General features: G+C 39.0%; 1 pseudogene; it reads left to right on the top strand.

Moving 5' to 3' along the window:
• The window catches only part of LOC114628125, a 131,181-nt pseudogene extending 109,489 nt beyond the window's left edge, over window positions 1–21,692 (top strand).
• Window positions 21,693–23,565: the final 1,873 nt, after the last annotated feature.

Here is a 23,565-nt window from a genome sequence, read left to right as displayed (position 1 = left end):
GACCCAAAAATTAGGACTGAAACCTAATGACAAAACCTTCAGGTGAGCTCAAACCTAGATGCCTAAGAAGCCAGCATAAGAACACAATCAACAACAGCCATGACAATATGGCACCACCCAGCTATCCTACAACAGCAAATCCTGGATATTCTAACATACTGAAGCACAAGAAAATGATCTTAAAACAAATTTCATGAAAATTATAGAGGTTCTTAAAGTGGAACTGAATAAATCCCTTAAAGAAATTCAGGAAAACACAGGCAAACAATTAAAGGAAAGTAATAAGTCTCTTAAAGAAATACAAAAAATCACAAATAAACAATGGCAGGAAATGAATAATCCCTTAAAGAAAGCCAATAAATCAAACAAACAAACAAACAAAACAAAACAGGTAAAGAAGTTAATAAAACTGCTCCAGACCTGAAAATAAAAAAAAAGTAATTAAAGAAATACCAAACTAAGTGAAACCTTTAGATAGGGATGAAAAATCTTGGTAAGCATCAGGAACTACAGACAAAACAATCACCAAAAGAATACAAGAGATGGAAGACAGCATCTCAGGTGTAAAAGATATAATAGAAGAAGTTGATACATCTGTCAAAGGAAATGTTAAGTCTTAAATATTCCTGAAAGAAAACATCCAGGAAATCTGGAACACTGTGAAAAGGTCAAACCATAAAAGTAACAGAAATAAAGAGAGAGAGAGAGAGAGAGAGAGAAGAATCCTAGCTCAAAGATCCAGAAAATATTTTTTTTAAGATTTTTTATTTTTTTATGTATATGAGTGCTCAATTTGCATGTATGGCTGCATGACAGATAAGAGCATATGATTCCATTATAGATGGTTGTGACCCAGAATGTGGTTGCTAGGAATTGAACTCAGGAGTTCTGAGGAAGAGCAACCTGTGCTCTTAACCACTGAGCCATCTCTCTATCCCTCCAGAATTTTTTTTTTATCAAACTCATAGAAGAAAATTATAAAGGTACAAGAAGCTTACAGAGCACCAAATAGAAAGGGTCAGAAAAGAAAGTCCCTACAGAACACAATAATCAAAAAACTAAATATACAGAGCAAAGACAGAATATTAAAAGTTGCCAGGGGAAAGGTCAAGTAACATAGAAAGGCAGATGTATTTGAATTACACCTGACTTCTCATTGAGACTATGACAACAAAAGGCCTGGACAAATGTCTTGCAGACTCTAAAATATCACAGATGTCAGCCCAGAATATTATACCCAGCAAAAATTTCAATTGCCATAGATGAAGAGAATGAGATATTCCAAGACAGAGTAAAATTTAAACAGCATCTATCCATGAATCCAATCCTACAGAAGGTACTAGAAGAAAAACTTCATCCCAAGGAGACTAACTATACCATGACAACTTGGAAAAAAAATGATCTCACACCAAGAAAACCAAAGGAGAGGAAGTACACACACACACACACATACACACACACGCACACACCACAACCAAACTAAAACCATCACCAAAATAACAAGAATTAACAATCATTGGTCATTAATATATCTCAATATAAATGGACTCAATTTGTCAATAAAAATACACGGGCTAATAATGTATGCAAAAACTGGATCCGTCCTTCTGCAGCATACAAGCAAAACTTCAACATTAAAGATAGATATTATCTGAGAGTAAAGAATTAGAAAAAGATTTTCCAAGCAAATGGACCCAAGAAGCAAGTTAGTGTAGCCAGTTGAATATTTAACAAACTAGACTTCAACCAAAAGTAAACAGAAGAGAGGAGTAAGGGCACTTCATACTCATCAAAGGAAAAAAACCCAAGATGGCATCTCCATCCTGAACATCTATGCCACAAACACAAGGGTACCTACATTTGTAAAAGACAAATTACTAATGCTTAAAACACACTAGAAGTCTCATACATTAGAGTGGGAGACTTCAGTATACACTCTCACCAATGGATACGTTATGCAGACAAAACTAAACAGAAATATTGGAGCTAGCAAACATTATGACTCAAATGAAGCCCAAAGTTATCTATGGAACATTTCACCTATATAAAAGAATATACCTTCTTCTCAGTACCTCACAGAACTTTCTTTAAAATGGGTCACATACTCAGCCACAAAGAAAGTTTCAACAGATACAAGAAAATTGAAATATGCCCCCCTATCCTACCAGATTACCAAGGATTTAAGCTGAATTTCAACAACAGAATCAACAGAAAGCCAACAAACTCACAGAAACTGAACCACTCCCTACTGAATCACTACTGGGTCAAAACAAAAATAAAGAAATTAAAGTCTTCCTAGAATTCAGTGAAAATGGTTGCACAACATACTCAAACATATTGACACAATGAAAGTAGTACTAAGATAAAAGTTCATGGATCTAAGTGCCTTCATAAATAAATTAGAGAGATCTTATACTAGCAACTTAACAGCACACCTGAAAGCTCTAGAACAAAAAGAAGCGATTGCATCCAAGAAGAGTAGACTGCAGGAAATAATCAACTCTGGGCTGAAATAAAAAAATAAAAACAAAGAGAACAATACAAAGAATCAAGGAAACAATGAGTTGGTTCTTTGAGAAAATCAACAAGATAGACAAACCCTTATCCAAACTAACTAAAAGACTGAGAGTGAACAAACTAACAAAAACAGAAAGAAAACAGGGAGACATAACAAACACCAAGGAGTTCCAAAAAAAAACATTAGGTCATATTTCAAAACTCATACTTCATAAAATCAGAAAACCTAAAAGAAATGGGCCCATTTCTTGATAGATACAAGTAACTAAAGTTAAATCAAGATAAGATAAACAATTTAAATAGACCTGTAACCCCTAAGGGGTTGGGTCGGGTGGGAACAGGAGGCATGAGGTGTGAGCAGGAGAATGGGAGAGAATACTGGGAGATACAACCACAACTGGGGTGTATTTAGGCGGTGAAGTAGAAACGTAGTGTAGTAGAAACTCCCAGGAATCTAGGAGGGTGATCTTAGCTAAGACTCCTAGTAATGGTCATCTCCTGTAACCAGGCAAGACTTTCAGTGGAGGGATAGGGACTTCAACACAACCACAAAACCTTCTATCTACAATTTGTCCTTCCTGCAAGATGCACGGGTTAGGGTGGTGCAGAAATTGTGCGAATGGCTAACCAATGACTCATCCAATTTGAGATCCATGCCACAAGAGGGAACCCATCCATGACACTGCCTGGAGGGCCAACTACTAGAGGTTGGAGAGCCTATAATCTTAGAATAGTACCACACAGGACTGGAAAAAACAGTCAGTGAGATGATTCCTAATGAAAGTCTGCTATACTTGTAGACAGGAACTGAGCATAACCATCATCAAAGAGACTTCATGCAACAACTGATGGAAACAGATGCAGAGACACACTCCCAAACATTAGGTAGAGCTCAGGGAATCCTGCAGAAGAGGAGGAGAAAGAAAGAAATATAGGAGCCAAAGTGTTCAAGGGCACCACAAAGAAACCCACAGAACCAACTAACCTGGCCTCACGTGGGCTCACAGAGACTGAGCTGACAACCAAGGAGCCTACATAGATCTGACCTAGGCCCTCTATATATATTATAGTTGTATAGTTTGGTGTTTTTGTGGGACTCCTAACAGTGTGAGGTAGGGGCTCTGTCTCCAACTCTTTTGCCTGTTTTGGAAACCCTTTCCCTCCTATTGGATTACCTAGTCCCAGCCTTTATATGAGGGGAGGTGCCTAGTCTCATGGCAACTTTTTTTTTTTTCATTGTAACTTGATATACCATATTTGGTTGATTTGCCTGGGAGGCCTGACCTTTTCTGAAGAAAAATGGAAGTGGGGTGAACTGAGGAGTAAAGGAAGATATGAGGAAGGACTAGGAAAAAAAGGAGGGAGCAGAAACTATGGTTGGGATGTAAAATATGAAGTTAAAAAAATTTAAAAGCAATTTGTTATGAGTTAAAGGTGACATCACCCCAGACCAGCAGTCTCTTGAGAGAGTATGTTATTAGGAATGAGACTTTTTTAATGAAGAATTATTTGAAGTGACAAAAAACAGAGCCACCAAGGGGTCGGTGGAGGATTAAAGGCAGCCCTGATGAAAGTAGCAGTTTCATTGGGATTAGTTGCAAACTCAGTGGATCAACACACTCAGTCCCATCTCAGGCCTATCCAAGCACTGCCTTTGACTTGTATATGTGAGTATGTGCCACATCTGTACATGTGAAGGTCAGAGGACAACCTCAACTATCATTCTCCAGGCATTGTTCACTATTAGAGGAGTGGGGAGAGATAGCCTCTTCACTGGCCTAGGACCTACAAAGCAGACCATGCTATCCAGTCAATGATCCCCTGGCATTCACCTAATGGGATTACAACCACACTTAGCTGAGTGTGCCCCTCCCCCATTCTAGGGGTTGAATTATAAATCCTCATGCTTGAAGGACAAGCACTTTACCAACTAAACTACCTTCCCATTCTCAAGAGAGCTAGTATCTTCTTTCCACTTTCTTCTTTGCAAACTATCTCTTGATTTCACCTATCCCAAACACTTTCAAATATCTAAAACCCTATCAGCCAAATCCCTGATTCACAGCTGTTTAGTGGAGAAAAATGAGTATCTATAAATTTTGTGCTTAGCACTTTTCTCATAGCTACATTGTTTCCCATTAAACCACACTACCTTTATTAAGGTATCAGCTTGAGATTCCAGAGTATCGAGTGATAATTACATGGCAAAATGCAGAGGTGCCTTGCATAATCCCAGTCATGTAGAACAAAATCTACCTATCTTTCATGGGAAACATACACAGAATTCTCATCAGGTTATGTCCCAGTTGGTGGAAGGAATTATTTCTTTCTGCTCTATGATTTCCATGTTTCACTGACTAAATATTTATTTTGTAAAATAAAAGTACTTTTAAACCCAGTATTATTACAGTTCCAATTTCCCCTTGACTCATATCCATGAGTATGTAATGTAATCAAGTAGAAAGCGGGTTATACTTTTAAAGATATGTACTTGAATGATGAGATAAAAAATAGGAAGGAAAAATACTTAAAACTAATCAGAGTGAACTGAAAAAAAAATGGCAAAACTACTCCATACCTGGAATACAAACTAACTTTTAAATAGTATCTGTAAAGAAAGTATTTTAGACTCCTTCTCTGTTGTTGTGGTAACACACCCTAACCAAAAGCAACTTGGGGTAGAAAACAGTGCATTTGACTTACACTTCCCAGGTTACAGTCTATTATTGAAGGAAGTCAGTACTCGAACCCCTTCCCATCCAAGGAAGCATAGGAGAAAGCAGGGAGAATGCTGCTTGCTGGCTTGCTCCCTAGTTCACACCTTGACTAGCATTCATAAAGAGTCCAGACCCTCCTGCTTAAGGAAGGTGCCACTCACAGCAGGTTAGGCCCTCTCACATCTGTCAAGACCATCCCTCACAAACATGGTTATGAGCCATTCTGATCTATGCAAATCCTCAGTTGGGACGCCCTCAGATGACTCTACAGTGTCAAATTAACAGCTGAAGCTAACCAGAACAAAAAGTTATCTGGTTGGCAGCTTCTAAAACTTAAGAAACTGTCCAATGTACTGCTGATTTCTTGTATTTGTCCAATAGCCATGTATATAAAAGACAGATGCTGTTATACATTCATAAGCAAGCCTGAGATAGGTTCTGAAAGCATTGGAAATATATTAGCTCATAAAATCAAGTTATGCTACTCTTACTTGGGAGCTGAGAAATAAGTCTCTATAAGGTTATAACATCAGTAAAGATAATAGAAAGCATCTTGAGAAGACCACAGAAAAAAAGGAAGCCATATTTCTCTGCTAATGGGGAAAATGCCATTACATGAAGCCTTTCTAGGAAGAGATCTATTGAGTGCATCGTGAACTTGAGGATACTATGTCAAGGAAAAGTAAGACTCTGTGTACATTGATTTAAAGTTATAATGCCTTGCCCTCCTTTGATTCCATATGGCATTTACTTCAGTAACTCAGAACTCCAAAGTGAGATCATATCATACAGACAAAAATCTATCTCAATCCCAGAACTGCAAATATCCCGATTAAAGGGGATCTGTGTGAGTAGTAGTTAACAGCAACCAAACCCCAAGTCACAATTCTACTCCTGAAGCTGTCACTTGCTCCAGAGACTATTTCTCTGCTATAATGCAGCTAAATGGGGTGATATCTAAGACTGCTAGAAATTCTATGTCTATGTGGCTGGTTGCAATCAGAAATAAGAAGCAAACAGCCTTTTGTAGATGGTTTCAATTAATAGAGACCCCTCCTCTGACTTACGTTTTCTTAGTACACAAGGATCCTATCCATCAGCTTTAACTCATCTTTCTGCCAATCCCTTCATTACACCATACTATCCACCATGGTTCAACAATCATAATAAAGGTACAGTGAACTTTTTCTATGTCAAATACCATGAAAAGATTGAGTTTATTGAATCCTGACGATCACTGTATGATATACATGAAAGTGCTTTTTCATTTTACAGCCTGTGAACACACAGCACAGAAAAATAGTTTTCTCTTCTTCCCGTCATATGACTTCGATACTCCTGTATATAAACAGAACAGTCATTAAACTCCCTTAGTGAAGTCCATGGCTATAGTGACAAGGACAAAAAGATCACAGGAATAAACTTCCCAGAAGGCACTGCTGCTGATCACGGTTCTTGAAGCAGTCCAGTCTCTTAAGACATGCTTGAGCCTTGCCTCCCTACAACCTATGTTGATTACAGGATATTTTAGTGGCAATTAAGGTCTTTGTACAGTATGTTTATCTAAAAACAAGATTTCTGCACTCACAAACACTGACCATTACCAGCCCACATACCATCACCATGCCTTGATCGCAGAGATTTTCTTCCCATGTATGTGCAGGTGCTTATGAAGGCTAAAAGAGGATGTCAGATCTCTGGTGTTTGTGAGACACCCAGTGTTGATGCTAGGAACTGAATGCAGGTTCTCTGCAAGAGAAATAGTTATCTTAATCACTGAGCCATCTCTCCAACCCCCTTACTTGTGATTAAGCAATAAAGGGGCTAGAAAGATGGCTCACCAATTAAGAGCACTAGATGCTCTTCCAGGGGACCTGGGATCTTCTGGCTTCTCAGGGTACCAGGCACACATATAGCACACAGACACACATGCAGAAGACAAAACACCCACACAGCTAAGATAAAATAAAACTGAAAATATTTTTTTAAATATAAGTAAGTAAAAACAATATAGCTGTTATGAACATTACAAGAACTGTAACAAGTATCATGCTTAGTAGGAACAGTAAAAATGTTTTGTGTCCTGAAGCAGCTTTCTATTCTCTATAATTCTCAATTTGATCATTGGTTAAATGACGAAAGTATTTTCCAGGTTCACTTGCCTTTTTCAATGAAGATTAAATAAAACAATCTATTTGAAATGGTGAGACACTAGACCAGGCAGAGAGGGGCCACCCAGAACCCCCTCTGACAGGCGACCTGAATTCTTTCTTAGGCTGTGAGGCTAAGCACTGCAAGGGGCTATCAATAAAAGTTAAAAATATCTCTCTGGGTTCCCTGAGGGACAAGCCTCACTGCATAAGGGTTGATGTCAAAAGTATCCCCTCTCCAGGAAAAAAGACATAGGGTATGGCCCTCATGCCTCACTGGACAACAACAGGGAGATCGGAGCCATTACAAGCTCCCCTTCAAGTACTGGAGGTCAGGCCTCTATCCTTGCCTTCACAAGATTAGATTGGCCACAACCCGTCTATACTTAGAGAAGGGAGGAGATGTCAGGGGCAGCCCTGCTTACACACTGAAGGCCTAAAATCAGCCATAGGCCTAAAATCAGCAATAGGTCTGTCATACATGTATACTAACACCAAGTCTTGGGTCTCTGTGTATAAACACTGAAACAGATGGCTATAAGCTATTGTAAACAGGCAGTTTTTGTGACAATTTACCAGCCTGAGTAGTCATAGACCTTGTAAATAGGTAGCCTTGGCAGATATTACCAACTTAGATAAGGACAAGTGAATCATAGGCAGAGTCATAGTGACATGTCCCCTGAACCTTCACCCAGCCGGTACCCTGTTCTGAAAAATATCTATATTCCCCCTGAACACCCATGCTCCAGTGTCATCCCCCTCCCCACATCCTGCCTTTCTGTGTTTATAACCCCTGTGTGAATGAGTATAAATTACAATTTGAAAAAATAAAATAAATTATATATATATATATATATATATATATATGAATGAAATGGTGAGACATAAGATAAATATAAGTTACAGTTATGAATACATAAAAACCAAAGATTATGATGATGATTATATAAATGTACATATATACATAAGTAAATACACAGATGCTAGAAAAAAGAAAGCTGAATGGGTAGATTAGAAGTGATCCTAAACATACAAAGCTTAATGCTTATTCTAAACATGGCATAGCATTATGTACCATAATACTCACAATATCAACCCAACCACAACAAATGTCAATTTCGATTTTTACAATAAATTTGAGAACATTTATTAAAACCCTGCAAGCCGAAAACAGCCACACCAGAGACCAGACTTGGTCAAGTTTTCACTACAAAAGCCTCTGGAGCCACCTTGTGGTCACAGAGCACAACAGCCAACAGGCAAATCAGGTTTAACCATTCAAAGAGCCGGCGAAGTGGTTTCCATGATTAGTTATTGGGAAAAGACACAACCCTCTCTCAAATGGAAACATGTGGTTAAAAACTCGCGCAGGGGTCCCCCGACCCACACGGCAGCGACCCACGGATGGGCGGGTGGCTGAGTCCCGGGTAACTTTCCACGCCTGCGGGTCCCACATACATGAGAAGGTCCAAGGTTCCAGAGACTGGAATCTTTGGCGGAGGCAGGCCCGAGAAGACACGTGGAATCCGTGCTTAAGAAGTTTATTGTTCATGGTGTGATAGTTGGGTCTGAATGTGCGCACTCGTCCCCCCTAAGAGCCAGGGGGAGTTAGCTTAAATAGGGAGGGGGAAAGGAGGAACTGGGGGGGTAACTTAATTAGACACACACACACACACACACACACACACACACCCTGCCTGAGACCTCAAAATTGTATAACCAAGGGGAAATAAGAGATGTAAAAATATCCGAAGGATAGCTGAATGCAAACGTTGGTGATAGGCACCAGAGGTAAGGGTCACTCTGCCTGAAAATATTGGCAGGGCCCTGGTAACTAAACTTAGCCAGACTATCTGACTGGTGACCACAATACTTTCTAAGTTTCTCAGAAAAAGGTATGTTATAACAAGACTTGACAGCCTGGCCCAACTTATTTAAACAATATGTCAAATTTATAGTAAAATAAATGTAAACAGAGAACTTCTCCCAGAAGGGGGCAAATATGAGGGGCAAAAACTGTGGTGAATCGTGGGAAGCTGACTTCACTTATATCTGGCCTGCTAGGGGAGGATAAGTGGTCATGCTTTTTTTAATAACTTATCTGAGAGGGTAGAAGTAGTCTACCCACTAGTCTGGAAATGCTCAAAGAGTAGCTCAAAAGCTCTTCCATGTACTGAAGAAAAAAATTTACCACTCCCTAAGAACTGTGTCAGACAGTAGCAGAGCATTCATAGCCAAAACTTGTCAATTAATAGTAAATAATTTATGCATAGATGGGAACCATCATTGTGCTTGCAGACCTCAGAGATCTGGACACATGAAAATAAAGAATAGTTCATTGATGGAAACAGTACAAAACTCTCAGGTCAGGGAAGGGTGAACAGGCCTCCTTCTTCTTTTGGGACTATTGTACCCCATACTGGGAGAATTTCAACCCCATAATATTTGTTTGGAATTCCGCCTCCATTGTTTCCCAGGTATCATTATATGCTCAGATATCATCAGTTGGCCAATCGTTCGTATTTATTTTTCATTGTCCAGGTCCTTCAGTTCTCCATAAAGGCAATTCATTCAAGTAACTGAAAGACAGAGTGGACTTCTGACTTTGGAAACATATCCCCAGCAACATTTCATCCTTGTCAGAGTGTCATAGTGATACTATGCCTATGAAGGAGGTAGCCCAGGACAACCCAAACATTTGTAAAGGACTTACATGATTTTTCAACTCTTACATCTGTGAGGTGTACATTGTACGATAGACTCAACATACTCAGCTAAAGAAGGAAGAAGCCACAATGACAGTGCCAAACACAGTCTCTCCTGAGCTTATGGATCCATTGAAATTGAGGGTTTACTGGATCTGAGACCTTTCCATCCACTATCAATCCTACTGAGTCTTGAGTATCTTATAATTACAGGATCATAGCTCAAACGCCAACACTCTCAAGCCTGGGAATGTGAACTCAGAATGATAGATACTGGAGAAGTGATAGCTAATGGAACTACAGAGCAGCAATCCAATGTCCCTGTTGACCTTTGCTCAAAGGTGCCTACTTTGTCTGGTTGTATTGGAGTAGGGGAGAATTTAGGATTTTATCTTTTGAAGAAGAGACATAAACTTACAATTTGATATTCCTCAGGAACTCCTATATTGCCAAGAACAAGGGAGTTTACTTTGCAAAAAATGGGATTGTGAAAAAACATGTCTGAATATATTGAAACAATGGCTCCTCTCAAGGCGTGTGCATAATAAGAAAATATAATCCAACTTGGAAGAAATTAAAGATGTAGGCGAAAAAGTTCAGTTCAAGACTAGCAAGGGAGAGGGATGGGAGATGTTGCTTGTATTTTTGGTCTACCTCCTGCCTTTACTCTGGGAAGTGACTGTGCTGCCAGGCCTCTCCTAGCTTCCTTTAAATCTGAGGATAAAACACACACAAGCAAACATTCAGTTGTTCATTTTCCACTTGTCTACTTGGGGTTGTACTATCTCCTGTCTGGAAAAGGATGTCCTCATCAATTTCTTATCTCCACCTCTCCCGCCTGCCCTTAATGTAAGCATCTCAGTCAGTCACATCTTTCCCCTGCTATATACCCCTGGCCACCTTCCTATAGAAGCAGACTGTGTGGCCACTTTGTATTGATACTTCACATTGCTGAATTGTACTTCTCTCTCTAAAGCATGCTCCACTACCATTTCTCCACGTTTCCTCCAGGGACCTGTACCTTCTGCCCAGCAATGAGCCCATGGCTTTGTTTACTGACAGATCAAGAAACAATTGAGGACAGGACTTTAACATAAGAACCGACCCCTACAGGTAGATGCTCACTTTTAAGTTAGTAGATCTCACAGTATATTAGGAAATGTTTCTTCAGATGAGTAACTGATTCTGGTAAAGTTCCCCTGAATCATATAACTTCTGAAACTGTGGAGTAAGTAATCCTCTGGGTCTCCAGACTGGTGTTGTCAAACCAAGAGGAAAAAGTATCAGCTCTTTGTGAGTGATGTACAGATATACACACAACACATCATTATAGATACAGAGCTTCCTCAGTTCCATGACTGAGATGATCAGAGGTTTGCTGACTCAACAAGTAAAGTCCTTTACTCTCCCTAACTGAGCTCCTTCCATAAGACCTCCATGGTTGAATGAAAGAAGAAACTTCCCACAAATTATACTCTGATTTTTATGTTGTTAATAGTACAATGTGTTATCCTCCACTCCAAACTTTCAGTACTTTGCTGTTAGGTATCTTAACTGCACTAATTTCTTTAATAATTACCACTTGGCCTTAATCTTCATTTTTTCTCACACACTTTTCTCCGTACTTTTGTTCTACAGTTTACCTCTAATCTCACTGTAAATCTCATTAAATGTGGTAAAAACACAACATTTCATTCTGTCTCAGAATTTCATCTGCCATGTTAATTCATCTTTCATTTTTGAATACAGCTTCACTTAAAATGTAAAATGGAAAGAAGAATGCAGACATATTTTTCTTTCTTTTTCATTTTTTCTTTTATTGAAAATGGTTTTTCTAGTACAATATATTCAGATTATGGTTTCCTCTCCTACAACTCTTCTAAGATCCTCTCTCCTTCTCCTTCTATCTGAATTCACATCCTTTCAAATCTCTCCTAGACTACAAATAGCCATTTAGATAATATTGATCAACCAGTCTGCCTATATCTTAGGATTGAAAACAATTTTACAGTAAAGAAAAATTATACTCATTTCTGTTTAGGATTAAATATGTTTCTCAAGGATTGGGCTACATACCATCAATAATCTTAACTCAAATTGTTCAGTACTGCCTGTTTCAGAATGGAAAAATGCCTTTGTTTATCCTAAAGATAATCATGACCACCTGTGTTGATCATCACCTGTCATGTCCACTTTGTCATGGTGCTGACATTGTGACCATGTTTTTGTCTCAGGTGGTTTCATAATCCACTTGTTATGTTTAGGTTCTGCTTCTGTGACAACATTCATTTGCAGGGATGTCACTAGGAAGACTATGTTCTAAACATAGACAGAAATGTGGAGGTAGAAACTGAAGTAGAAGCTATGGAGAAACATTGCTTAGTGGCATGCTCCTCATGGAACCTACTTTTTTATACAACTCAGAACCATGCCTAGGGTTGGCAACACCCACAGTGGGCTGGGCCCACTCATATCAATAATTAATCAGGAAACAGTCCAATAAAGTTGCCTATAGGCCACCTTTATGGAGGCATTTTCTCAGTTGAGAGTCTCTATTCCCAATTGGTTCTAGCTTATGTTAAGTTGACCATAAACTAGCCAGTATATTTTACAATGATAAATATACCCTGAGAAAGAAATCAAGGAAACAATGGCATTCACAGCAGCCTAAAAAAGCAAATGATATTTTGGAGTAAACCTAAAGAAGTACAAAAAAGACATCTAAACTGAAAGTTAAAAGACTGAAGAAATTCAAGATGACACTGGAGGATACAAAGATCTCCAACAACCACAGATGGGTAAGATTAACATTGTGAAAATGACCATTCTACCAAATTAATCTATAAACTAAATGCAATATCAATTATATGCCAATATTTATTCATCACAGAATGAGAAAACAATTTTAAAATTCATGTTGAAACACAAAAGACATGGCTATCCAAAGCAGTTCCCCAAAATAAAAACACTGTTGAAGGTACCTCAGTATCTGAGTTCAAGTTATGCTACATGAAATAAAACATGGTACTGTCACAAAATCAGACTCAAAGTACAAGGAAGCAGAATAGATGGCCCACTTGAATGGAAGTTCACACACCTACAACTTTTTGAGTTTTCTACAGATTGTCCTAAAAGACACTTCAGAGAAAACATATTTTTCCAAAAAACCATACTTGGAAAACTGGACCTACATAGAAAAATGAAATTTGATCTTTATCTTTCACCCTCCTTTAAAATTTCAAATGCACCAAAATCTCAGATTTAGACGAGAAATTCTGAGATTGCTGTAAGATGATGTAGTGGTCCATCTAAAGACAAAGGTATTGCTAGGAACTTTCTGTACGACTCCAGTCTCTCAGAGTAAGGCTCATAATTGAGTGATCAGCCCTTGAGAAATTAAAAATATCCTGTAATGTAAATGGGGCGGTTTGAATAAAAATGGTCCTTAACAGTTTGTTTACTTGAATGCTTGGTACCTACTTCATGGAAATTCTCTAGAAAGCACAAGGAGATATGGCCTTGCTGGAGGAGGTGTGTCTCTGGAGGTGGGGTTGGGGTTTCAAAAGATCATGCCAAGCCATGTCTGTCTCTGTCTCTGAGTTTCTCTCTCTCTCTCTCTCTCTCTCTCTCTCTCTCTCTCTCTCTCTCTGTCTTCTACCTTCACCTTGCTTCACCTTGTGGATCAGACGTAAATTTTCCTGTCTCTCTTCAGCCATGCCTGTCTTCATGCCTGCCTGCTGCCATGCTCTCCACCATGGTGATCCTGGATCACCCTCTGAAACTGTTAGCCTGCTCCAGTGAAATGCTTTATAAGTTAGCATGGTCAAAGTGTCTCATCACAGCAATAGAAGAGTGAATCAGACAGCAAATGAAACTCTTAACTCAATTGAAAGCCTAAGGGCTCAAGGACAATCTTAGCCAAGTATACATGTAAAAGAGTGTTTATTTATAGACTATATAATGGTGTTAAAACTAAACACCAGGAACCCTATCATTTTAAACATTTAAAGAAGTAATTTTAAATGAAAGCATTTAAAGTTTAAAATTTAAATTTAATTTTAAATTTAAGCATTTAAAATGCTTCTATGACTGGACATTGTAGTGCCTACCTTCAATATCAGCACTTAGACAGCAGAGACAAGAAGCTCTCTGTGTGCTTGTAGACACACTGGTCTATGCAGTAGTTTCTGGAACAGCCACACATATGTAGAGAGACCCTGTCCTCTACACCACCTCCCAATCTTTTATGCAAACAGGCAGAATCTTCAAAAGAAGAAAAACAAAGAGATGATAAATACACTTTAAAATGTTTAATATCATTAGGCATCAGAAAAATGCATATTAAAATAACTCTGACATTCCATCTTACCCTAGTTAGACTGAATATTATCAATGGACTAAATGACAACAAGTGTTGACACGGGTGTGGGATAGGAGAACATGTTTTCAGATGTATAGTCACTATGGAAATCAGCACAGATGTTCCAGAATATATCCCTAGAAGTACATCTACCATATGATCTACTATACTATTTGTTGTATTTGAATGAGAATGGCCTCCATAGGCACATAGATTTCAATACTTGGACACTAGGGTGCAGCACTATTTGATAGAAGTAGGAGGTGTGCCCTCATTGTGTGGGTAGGCTTTGAAGTTTCAAAATCCCAACTCAGGGCCTGTGTTTTTTCCTGCTTCCTATAGATCTGGATACAGAGCTATCAGCTACTTCTCCAGCACCACATCTGCCTGAGTGCTGCCATGCTTCTGCCAAGACAATAGTGGACTAAACTTCTGACACAGCAAGCAGGCCCCATTTAAATGTTTTCTTTAAAAAGAGCTTCCATGGTCATGGTGTCTCTTCACAGAAATAGAAAACTAACTAAGACAATCTTCCTGGGCCTATACCCAAAGGATATGATCCTACTTCAGAGGTAACAGGTTTGTTCATGCTCCTTGCTGCTTTATTCCCAATAGCCAAGAAAGGGAAACAACCTAGATGTCCTACAACTGATGAATGGATAATGAAAATATGGTTCATAGATGTTGGACTGTGAAAGAACAGCATGGTTTCTAGTCAAGCACCAACTAGAAATCGACTGCAACCCTGGGTGATTCTTAGTAATGGCATGCATTTTGCCATGCTGCTAGATTCCAGGCTCCACACAGGAGGCCACAGACCTCCATTGATCTATGCTTTCAACGCTGTAGGCTAGCCCCTTCACAGGTAAAGGGCATGACTACAGGCCAAGGATCCTCAAGACAGATCTCCATATTGATGAGGTACTTAAAGGCCAGAGGGGCATAGCCAATTGAGCATTCCTTCCAAGACCCTCCTTCTTGTATGAGCTCTGGCTCTCTCGGAAACCTCACACTGTGCTCCCCAGCTTAGAGTAGAGTCCTGCAGCTTCACACAGCCTTAAGTCCACCTAGCACTATCATAAAGTGAACACAGTCGAATTCCTGTGCCTCTGTCCCTACTAGAGGACCTAGCCACGTGGCAAGACAGATGCACGACCCACACATCAACCCAACAAGCTTCACATATACTACAACACAATTGACAGTCACAATCGAACTCAACTATGAATAAAAGTGAAATTTACAAGTCAATGGATGGGACCAGAAATAATCATTCTGAATGATTTAACCCAGACCCAGAAAGACATTCTTAGTGTCCCTTTACCTCCCTGGTTGAGGATGAAGATGGATGCTCTCAGCTGTTGCTCTAGCAAGATCACTGCCTGCCTGCATGCCTCCCTAATGCCATATTCCCAGCCTTGGTGATCAGGGAAATACTCTCTGAAATTATAAGTTCCTAATACTCATAGAATGCTTAATTCATGTTATCAACTTGACTAGATTAACAACTACATAGGATGGGCAGGACATATACCTACACAAATATATAGCTACACAAATAGCTATGAAGACATTTCCAAAGTGCAAAAACTGGGTCGAAACTATCCACTCTGTTGTTTGGTTTCTCAGATTTATAGCCTGACCTCCCAGACATATAAGGGCAAAAGTATCTTTTTTTTTTAATGTGGGATCTTTGATATATAAATTTCCCTTGTAGAACAGATAACAACGTGAGCCACTGATTTTGTTGTGTTGTGTATTTCTGGAAATTTTTTCCCCTTTTTTCTTGATTTCTTCCTTGGTATTTCATTTTCCAGCATTGATTTGTTTAATCTCCATGAGATTTCTAACAACTAGAGATTCATTTGCTGTTGATTTGAAGTGTAACTCCACTGTGTTACAATAGAATATATGGAGGTATTTTATGTTTCATCAAATTTGTTTTGTAGCCTGGGATCTGCTCTATTTTAGAGAAGAGTCCCTGGATGGCTGAGTATAATGTATGTTCTTCGTTCCTTGGAAAGAATGTTCTGCAGGTAAATTTAGGTCCATTTGATGTGTGATATCCTTTAATTCTGATATTTCTCTCTTTCTATTTTGTCCAGATGACTAGTGTTCTGGAGAAAGTAGAATACTGCAAAAAAATCATTATTATTAAGTTCATATTAATCTGTAGTGCCCATAAAAAACAGGAAAACAAACAGAACATGGCAGTGGTATGGGATAGCAGGATACAGGTAACAGGTGATACGAAGAGGAAAGTGGGAGAAACTGGGAGTGGTTTAATTTGAGAAGGGACAAATGTACAATACATAAGGAGATGGAAGATGTAGGAATAAATAACACTAAAGAGTTTGAAATAACCTTTAGGATTTGTATTTCTTTACATTTACATAAAATTGTATCAGACACTCACATATGCAGAGAGAGAGAGAGAGAGAGAGAGAGAGAGAGAAGAGAGAGAGAGAGAAAGGGAGAGAGAGAGAGAGAGAGAAAAAGAGAGAGAGAGAGAGAGAGAGAGAGAGAGAGAGAGAGAGAGAGAGAGAGAGAGAGAGAGAGAGGAGAGGAGAGGAGAGAGAGAGAGGGAGAGAGAGAGCAATGCCACTGGGACAATAAGTCTATTGTGAGTCATAGAACAAATAAAAAAATAAACCCCAACACAAGGCATGGGAAACCTCCTTTAAATGTGTGGGTCAGGAGATTCCAAGAGTCTCTCAAAGCATTATAGACCATTAATGTTTGAGGGTCAAGGATGTGTGGAGCTGAGGGAAGGAGGCCTAGAGCAAGAGTGGGTTGAGGCAGGTAAAAACCCTGGAAATCTCATCCTCAGATTGGCAGTCTCAATTCATGTAGACCCATGACCCCACTTTTGCCCTCCATAGGAGATCATATAGCTAAATAGCCAAGGTAAACTTCCTTTTACCTTATAAGGTCATACCCAGCAGCACCTGGAATTCCTCCTTATGCTAATGAGACATGTTCCGCACACTGGCCCCAGCCAATGATGTACACTCAACCTGAAAGATTTTTCCCACCATCCAAAGGTTTAAATAGTCTTTGATCTCCCATTGAATGAGCTGTCTCACTGAAGCTGCCTCCCTAGAGTCTGTTTAAACACTCTCACTGCAGCCTGTTGTCTCTTTTGCTCTTGCCATCCACCTTGCTTACCATCTCAAGATCCACTGATTATGAACACTTTCGGCATATCAGGACACTATGGGCAGGTAGTCAGAGCCTGAGTAGCAGATGGTGTCTTTGGTTGCCTCCCAGGATCTGAAAGTAAGTCCCCATTGCTCAAGTTACTACAGATTTTAACATGAGACTTGGAGAATTCAAGCAAGTTCTGACCCAAGAGCCTCCACTCTGAGTAGTTTTCACACTACCGTAAGGTGAAATAGAAGTTCTAAAGAGAGGAAAGCAGTCAATACTTCTACCTGGCTATAAAGCCAGTGCACCACAAAAGGCAAGTTCTCTCCAAAGGTGAAAAAGTGGTACTTATATCTTGGTAGTAACCAATAACTGTCTAATTGGATTCAAGGTCTGATCAACAGGAGGGAAATGACAACTTGCAACCTAGCCAATTGTTTGTGAGTAGTCATGACATGGGTCTTGTGGACATGCTCCTACTGCTTTCCTAATCCAGCACAAATTCTAAGTGTATTCTGAATACTTATCCTTCTGTTTATGGATAAGTACAGCTCTCAGCCTTTATTAAAGAAGCTTCTTGTTGCAGCAAACACAGACCATACTAGAAAGCCACAGCTCACCAAAATGCTGGTAACCACTGACTGTAGGATGCCCAGCCCCATTTGATACATCTACAACACAATCCCTATACCTCAGGCTGTGGGGCAGTCTCAGAAGTGGGGGCAGAAAGGTTGTTAAGAGCCTGAGGACTAGGAAGTGTACTGTAAGACTATGTCTTCTTGATATCCCAAGCAAGCTTTATACATGAAATCTCAACAATATGGCTGCTCAAATAAGACCTGGACAATGACAACATCTGCTAACATACCAACATGAATGTTGTAGTCTCACATGACTCCAGCTCTAAATAAAGAGCTGTGTGTAATTAACAGCAGCTGAGAGAGGTAGAATTAGTCTTCCTCAGTAGGAGCCCTCTTATTGGTTATCTAATACCCAGTAGCCATCTATTGTAGAATAACAAAACATCAACAAATAGGCAACAATAAATGGACCTATTAGGCTACATTTATATATTTATCCTAGTGTGTATAACAAGAGTAATTTTAAAAAAGAGATTGTGTAGTTGACAGTGAGTAGGAGGCTCAGGTGTAGTTGAATTGGAGGGAATGTTATAGACATATTTTAATTACAAAAACAATTCAGAATGAGACAGGGAGAAGGCTAGAAAGTTAGCTGCATGTTGGAATTCCATTTACCTCTTCTCCTAATTGGCTAAGAAATGAGCAAGCAGCTTTACATGTCTGTCATCACATCTTCCACACCATGATGACCCAATAGTGAACCAAAATAAAACTTGCCCTAACTTGCTTTTTGCCAGGAATTTGATTACAAAAAGGTCAATAGTGACTAAGGCACAGATTCATGTGACCCTTGTAAGACCCAATCTTACATTGTTATTTCTCTAATTTGTCTGTCTTACGTACTATTCTAGTGCTGTGCATAGCCAAAGAAAGGCTTGTAAAGGAATGCATTTAATTGAGGGCTTGCTTACAGTTTCAGGGGTTTAGGACATTATCATCATGGTGGATCCTGTGGCAATATGCAGTCAGACACGGGAGCACTAGTAGAGAGCTATAATCTGATCCGTAGGCATAGAGACAGGTATAGAACTGGGCCTAGCATGGGCTTTTGAAACCTCAAAGTCCATCTTCTAGAAGGCCACACCTCCTAATCCTTTTCAAATAGTGTCACTCTCCAATTACTAATCATTCAAGCATATAAGCCTATGGGGGCCATTCTTACACAAACCACCATACAGTCTATTACTAAACAAGGTTACAGTTTTAGGAGTTTGAGGCTTCAATTCAGGAATCAATCATATCAATGTATAAGAGGGCCATGGTGTTTCGTTAGGGTACTTATAAGGTTTGACCTTGGGAACAAGAGGAGGAGGAAGAATTTGGTTTATCTGGGAAGGATGGAATTGGTTTGTAGTGTGGGGCAATAGCATGATTGCTTCAGGTGTTGGAGTTCTTTTTCCTTGAGTAAAATCTAAATAATAAAAATGAAAAAAACTGCCTCCAGAAACTTGTATATTTCAAAACTGTTAATAGTAATTCACTGTGTTCTTCAGACCCTGTATCAAATGTCAGAGTAGCACAAATGTTTCATGACTAATGAGATGATAGTTTAGCTGAGTAATGGATTAATAAAAAGTAGTTAAGAGTCTCTGGCTTGGAGCTGGGCAGGATGGGGTGGGGGCACGGGGGTGGTCGGGCTGCATAAATGAGGGGGGCTGGGTTTTTTTTGATGCCCCTTTCTGGCTCCTGAAGGTGGAGGGACCTTAGCTGTCCTGAGCAGGAGAGGAGTTAATCGAGGCCACTTGGGCCAGCAGCCCAGCAGACTTGTGTTTTCCTGATCCAGGCTCGGGCAGCCCCTCCTCCGGGACTCTCCCCTCAGGAATCATCGCCCCCAGCAGTTGGTTAGGACTGGATTGCTTGGCACGAAAATGTGGACAAGTCCTATTTTCCAGAGAAGACGACTTTTAACAGTTTTGAAGGATCTAGAGCTTTTGTACCTGCAGACACCAATAAGGATGAAGAATTTGTAGAGGAGTTTAGTAGATTAAAAACATTTGCTAACTTCCCAAGTAGCAGTCCTGTTTCAGCATCAACATTGGCATGAGCCAGCTTTCTTTACACTGGTGAAGGAGACAATATGCAGTGTTTCAGTTGTCACGCAGCAGTAGATAGATGGCAGTATGGAGACTCAGCTGTTGGAAGACAAAGAAGAATATCCCCAAATTGCAGATTTAGCAATGGCTTTTATTTTGAAACGGTGCTGCACATTCTACAAATCCTGGTATCCAAAATGGCCAGTACAAATCTGAAAACTGTGTGGGAAACAGAAATCATTTTGCTCTTGACAGGCCATCTGACACTCATGCAGATTGTCTCCTAAGAACTGGACAGGTTGTAGATATTTCAGACACTGTATACCTGAGGAACCCTGCCATGTGTAGTGAAGAAGCCAGATTGAAGTCATTTCAGAACTGGCCAGACTATGCCCATTTAACCCCCAGAGAGTTAGCTAGTGCTGGGCTCTTCTACACAGGGATCGATGATCAAGTGCAATGCTTTTGTTGTGGTGGAAAACTGAAAAATTGGGAACCCTGTGATCAATTGTGCCTGGTCAGAGCACAGGAGACACTTTCCCAATTGCTTCTTTGTTTTGGGCAGGGATGTTCGAAGTGAATCAGGTGTGAGTTCTGATAGGAATTTCCCAAATTCAACAAATTCTCCAAGAAATCCAGCCATGGCAGAATATGAAGCATGGATCATTACTTTTGGAACATGGATATACTCAGTTAACAAGGAGCAGCTTGCAAGAGCTGGATTTTATGCTTTAGGTGAAGGTGATAAAGTGAAGTGCTTTCACTGTGGAGGAGGGATCACGGATTGGAAGCCAAGTGAAGATCCTTGGGAACAGCATGCTAAGTGGTATCCAGGGTGTAAATAGCTATTGGATGAGAAGGGGCAAGAATATATAAATAATATTCATTTAACCCATTCACTTGGGGAATCTTTGGTAAGAACTGTTGAAAAAATGCCATCACTAACTAAAAAAATCGATGATACCATCTTCCAGAATCCTATGGTGCAAGAAGCTGTACAGATGGGATTTAGATTCAAGGACATTAAGAAAACAATGGGAAAAAATCCAAACATCTGGGAGCAGCTATCTGTCACTTGAGGTTCTAAATGCAGCTCTTGTGAGTGCTCAGAAAGATAATACGCAGGAAGAGTCAAGTCAAACTTCACTGGAGAAAGACATTAGTACTGAAGAGCAGCTAAGGCGTCTACAAGAGGAGAAGCTTTGAAGATCTGTATGGATGGAAACTTTTAATTTGCTTAATGTAAACAGAGAAAGAACTGTTCCACACTGGTGGGAGGATAAACATTGTTTTTAGATGTTTGTTTCTGTCATCTGGTCACTTGTAAACAGTGTGCTGAGGCAGTTGACATATGTCCCATGTGCTACACAGTCATTCCATTCAAGCAAAAAATTTTTATGTCTTAATCCAGCACCACAGTAGTCATGTTATGTTCTTCTTACTCTAATTGAATGTGGGATGTGAGCGAACTTTAAGTAATCAGCATTCCATTCCATTAGTTTCTGTTCCCAAATGGAAACAAATGTTACCAGCACTGTTTCAGTCTAAAGGGTGGATTTCTGCATCATTTATCCAGTGTTTTACTCACTTGAAACCTTAGACAAAGAAGTATTTTATAACTTTTCACATGTATATTTGTTGTACACTGATTTGATTTCTATGTATAAGTGAATTAATCACCTGCAGTTTTCATTCCTTTTGCATAAGCTTAACAATGGAGTGCTCTGTATACATAGGGAGATTTGATTTAATCTGTCCAATCACTTTTAATTTGCTTAGAGTAAACAGAGAAAGAACAGTTCCACACTGGTGGGAGGATAAACATTGTTTTTAGATGTTTGTTTCTGTGTTTTAGGATTCTTCCCACTTACTTGGAATTTATTGGAATTATAAATGTACTTACATGAATATTTTTAAGTGAGTTTGCCATCTCCTAAAAGATATTTAATGGTAGACTACCCTTTAACCAGCATGTACTGACATGGAAAGGCAACACCGATAGAATAAATGTAAAATAAAAGTGGCAAAACACTGTATCTAGTTAGAGCCAAATAATGTGTGTGTATTTTGTATCTGCACAGGACAAAAAGATTTGGAAAGATAAGTATCACACTCTTAAATGTATTTTTTCTTCTGTGGGGTGGGGGATGGTTCTTAGAGGGGCTTATAGAGCCTTTCACTTTTTCATTTTTTTCTCGTTGAAGGTTTTATAAGTATGTATTACTTTTATAATCAGAATTCTTAGTAAATATTTTGCTGATTTAAAGGCTTAGGTATGTTCAAACATCTGCAAAACTACTTATCGCTCAGTTTTAGTTTTTCTAATCCAGGAAGCAGGCCAGTTAACTTTTCTGGTGCCAATGTGAAATTTGAATGTTTTTGTTTTACCTGCTTTGTGGATGAAAAATATTTCTGAGTGGTAGTTTTCTGACATGTAGATCATGTCTTTTTATCTTGTTTCAAAATACATATTTCTGATTTTGTAAAATGAAACATAAAATATCTCTTAGATCTTCCAATTAATTAGTAAGGATTCATCCTTAATACTTGCTAGTTTAAGCCTGCCTAAGTCACTTTACTAAAAGATCTTTGTTAACCCAGTATTTTAACCATCTGTCTGCTTCCATAGTTAAACGTAGAAGCCTGTTTGTATACGGCTTGTAGTTTCAGTGTCAGCTCTCCGTGTTGAGATTCTCAATGTCATTTTGTGTCCTAAAAGTTTCATGTAGTTTTTGCTGTTAGGATGATTAAGATGTATATAGTAGAGAATGTTCAGTCATTGATTTTTTTTATTGTTTGTTTGTTTCCTTGACTAGTAATTGTAGTGGATTCTTTAAAAATATTTTCTCAAGATCCTTAAAACATTGGAAATTTTAACATACTGACAAGAGTAGTTTAAATATTTTAACAACTTATATAAGTCAATATGAATACAGTCAAAAGCTAAAATGCTTCATAGAACATGGGATTTACCTTAAGTAATTATCATGATAGACCTCTTGTAATGAATGGTGTGTTTTACTACAGAGAACAGTTTGGGAGCGAAACCGTTACTATTTAGAATTTTTGTTGTATTTTCTAAGAGAAAGACTATTGTTAGGTTCTCCTAACCTCTGTTGACCACTATGGTAAGTGATATTATTTTAATTGCAAATTTAAATAGAATCCAACAGAATTAAGTAACTGACTGCTCCGTTTTCTCTTTGTTGTTGTTTTTTTTTTCTTTTTCCGTGAAAATCCTTAGTTAGGTGTAGCGTCTTCTGCTTAGGTTCAGTTATATAATTGTTAGGTTACA

This window comes from Grammomys surdaster, unplaced genomic scaffold, assembly GCF_004785775.1.
Source record: "Grammomys surdaster isolate TR1022 unplaced genomic scaffold, NIH_TR_1.0 264, whole genome shotgun sequence".
NCBI classification, from domain to species: Eukaryota; Metazoa; Chordata; class Mammalia; order Rodentia; family Muridae; genus Grammomys; species Grammomys surdaster.
Note: the sequence above shows the minus strand (reverse complement) of the source record. Positions and strands in the feature narration are given on the sequence as shown.